Consider the following 3,910-nt stretch of genomic DNA (forward strand, 5'->3'; position numbering starts at 1 on the left):
TTGAAAAAAAACATTTTTACTAATGGCGCACCGTGGGATGTGGTGCGCCATTAGTATTTGCACACTAATGGCGCACCAACACATGGTGTACCATTAGTATTTAGTAATGGCGCACCACATGTACAGTGCGCCATTAGTGTCCATCCCATCTATAGCCTTTTTCCTAGTAGTGTATGTTCCAACGCGGATGGTGGCGCTGGAGAAACTGGGGTCCAAGGGTGGCGCGTCCTATTGGCGCCAGGTAGGACGCCACGGCAAGGACCTTGCCGGGGCCGTGGGGGCTGCCCTGGCAAGGACCCTATCGAGGGAAACCTCTTTGCCTTCCTGCTCTTTATGCTTCCATCTTGGCGTTGCTTTGGCCGTCCCGTGGCTTTGATTTCCTGCCTCTGCCCTGCTTAAGTGTGGCCGTCCGCGCAGCTCTGACTGCCCGTGCACAAATAAGGGGTACAAAAGAGCGCTCCTATTTTAGTACACCGACAGGAGCCCCCGGGCCTGGGCCACACATAAGTGTGACACATTGTTGGGCCAGGCCCAGAACGGTGCGCGGGCAGGCAGGGCGGTTTTTACTGCGGTAACTTTCCATCCGCTGCACTTCCCCATGATAACCATTGAATGCACGACGTGGGGGTCGTGCATGACGTGGGGGGCATGCGTGGGGCGGTCGCAGCAGGCATGCGTCACGTCGCAATAAATGGGAAAGGAGGTGGCCCGCGTCTTCCCCATAAAAAGGAATAACCGCGGGCTCGCAGCTCATTTACCCCCCGTGCTTTCCCCCAATCTCACCATCACCGTCCCCATCTCCTTCTTCCTCAAGCTCTTGCCTGCTGCTGCTGCGCTTCCCCCTGCCCCCAGCTTCTCGCTCTCTTCCTAGCCGCCATGGCGCCCAAATCTGGCAAAGGCAAAGGCGTGGCCGAGGATACGAGGGAGAAGGAGATGGCGGAGAGCGAGGCAGCGGCGCGGCGGGCGCAGGCCGCCTACTTCATCCTGTCGTCCGCCGATGCCCTCGAGCTCAAGGACTACTACAAGCTGTTGTGGGGCGGCGATCTCAGCGCACCCCGGCACACGTGCCCTCGCCGCGAAATGCAAGAGAGGCGACCAGAAATGGTACCCATTCTTCGTCGACTTTTTCTTCTGCGGTCTCTGCCCTCCTTTGAGGATTCTGGAGAGAGGCGCGTACCCAGACGGTGCCACGAAGGAGAGGTGGGAAGAGTGGCAGGGCCGATGGTGCTAGATTGTGGAGGAGGACCCGCCAGAGTTTTGTCGGGGTGTTCGTCGGAAGCCGCTCCCCCGCGGCGCAAATTGGAGCGACCTCGAGCCCAACGATAGGAAGTTCTCAATCGCCACCACTAGGATCCGCCGCCTTACCGAGGTCGGGCTCACCCTCGAGATGATCGCGGCGGATTTCATCCACCGTCGAATCGCTCCACTGCACAAGAGGGGAGGCCGGCCTGGGATTTCAGGAACGCGCCGACATCATGAGGCTCCGCACCGGCCTGCAGAACAACTTCACGATGTTGGGGCACTCCTGGTATTGCCGAAGGCTCTTCTAGCTGGAGGAGTACACCGACGGCAAGGTGAGGAGGACCAGCAAGGCTGCGAAGTCCGGCAAGGTTGTCAAGGAGCCCTTGTTCGGGCTGCCGCCGGGAGTGGTCCCGTTGAGCAACAACTCCCGGCAGGCCAAAATCTTGGCCATGATGCCGCCCTTCAACGCACACGGTCTCGACCCAGCCTGGGTCGAGCCCCCGGCACGCGAGGTGGAGGAGTTCTTCACCAATTTGGTCACAAGGATCCGCGGCTCATTCAGGACACCACCCAGGAAGAGCTGAACTATATCGCCGCTAGGGCGATGGAGGTGGAGCTCGCCAGGCTTGCCGGCGAGGCCGGCAGTGTGGAGAACGAAGCCGACGTGGCCGCGGACGAGGAGGAGCTCGTCGCGTGGGTGAAGGCCATTAAGGAGGCGGCCGGTGCCAGCACCGGGGCCCCTCCTGCCGAAGGCATGGGCGAAGGGTCATCCGAGGAGGAGGCCAAGGCCGGCAAGCCCTCGGCCACGCAGAAGAGGCGCTCCTGCGTCGGGCCGGTTCCGCCATGCCGGTCCAGCCCAGCAAGGCCGTGACGTGGCAAGGGGCTCCGAGGGAGGCCGCACACATGACGAGGGTCGCGGTGGCAAAGACAGAGGTCGCGGCGGCGAAGAAGAAGGCCACGATGGCGAAGAAGAAGACGCCTGCCTCTTCTTCATCCAAACACTTCCGGACTCCTTTGCCTCCCCCTCGCCCTGCAGGCACCGGCACGGACATCGGCTTCGACTTCTCGTCCCTCAGCCCGAGGGGGAAGAGGAAGGCAGCATAGGAGGAGGAGGACGACGAGTAAGTGCTCTGCCCCTCACCGTTTCCACCCTTACGGATCATGCCGCCCTCGTTGATTTGAACTGTTCTCGCAGGGAGACGGAGACACTGGCTCAGCGGGAAGCGAAGAGGGCCAGGGCCTTGACGGGCAGCCCGTCCTTGATGGGTACTTCAAAGGCACCGCTGGTGGTAGAGAGCAGCCCGGACAGCAGCCCGCGGCATAGCCCCCGGTCCAGCCCCCAGCGTAAGTTGACCATTCACCTTTGGCCAACGCTTGCCGGGGCCCGATTCTCTTGTCGTCACTACAAAAAAATACACTTCCATGATGATACGTGTTTGTCACAGTAGGTCGCGTTTTATGTCATGCATGTACATCCATGACGATTTTATGACATAATCAAGATAGTCATACTTGTGCTGTCGTAGAAGTGTTCCATGACATTACAAAAATTATCATCACGGAAGTGCCCACTTCCATGACGATAAATCGCGTGTCATAGAAGTGCTTTCGTCAAGGGTGAACGACACGTTGCATCCACCATAACGGAACGTCGTTAAGCTATCGGGTCAGGTTTTGGATCCGATAACCCGTTAACAGCCCCGACCAATGGGGATTTTCCACGTGTAAAATCATCATTGGCTAGAGGAAACACGTGTCGGCTCATCGTTGGGACAGATGTCATCCACTCATTGGACAGAAGGCGCCTATGATACGTCGACACGTGGCACGGCCCAACATAGGCCCATTCCTGTGAAAAGGACGGCCCGTTTGACTTGGTCAAATGGTGGCAGGCCGACCCATGGAAAGCCTGTTAACGGCATGTTTGCATATAGCCCATTTACAACCCGCTAACAGAAGGCCCATTACGCCCTATCCGAATTAGGCCCAGTAGCGTCATTTGGGTCATCCAATATGATTCCAGCCCGTTTTCACTTCTGGCCCATGTATGGCCCATGACGTCTTTCGGCCCATATGAGTCCCTTTGTAACTCTTGGCCCATTAATGGCCCGTGGTGAAACTGGCCCGTAATGAACAGTGTATCACTTTACACCCATTAACGGCCCATGGTGAAACTGACCCATAATGAACAGTGTATCACTTTATACCCATTAACGGCCCGTTATTTCGTTGGGCCATTTCCAGCCCAAGTTATTTTTCGGCTTTCTTAGGGCCCATTTATTCTTGGGCTCATTTGCAGCATTCGGTTACTTACGACCCGTTACTGTCATTTTCTGCTTGTGGGCCAAATTCAGCCCATTGTTACAATCGGCCCGTTTGTGGACCATTAATCTGTTGGGCCATTTTCATAGCATCACCAAATACGGCCTATTAACGGCCCGTTATGGTCAGCCCATAAAACGTATGATTTCCACTCTAGCCCGTCTACGGCCCATTAAAGGCCTGTACAAGACCCATAAATGAGTCGGCCCATACAAGGCCCATGGATCCTACGAGACGTAGAAGGCCCATGGATCCGACGGCCCATTGAAGGCCCATGGATCCGACGGCCCATTGAAGGCCCATGGTTCCGACGGCCCATTGAAGGCCCATGGATCCGACGGCCCGT

Source organism: Triticum dicoccoides, chromosome 2B (assembly GCF_002162155.2).
Source record: "Triticum dicoccoides isolate Atlit2015 ecotype Zavitan chromosome 2B, WEW_v2.0, whole genome shotgun sequence".
In the NCBI taxonomy this organism is placed as follows: Eukaryota; Viridiplantae; Streptophyta; class Magnoliopsida; order Poales; family Poaceae; genus Triticum; species Triticum dicoccoides.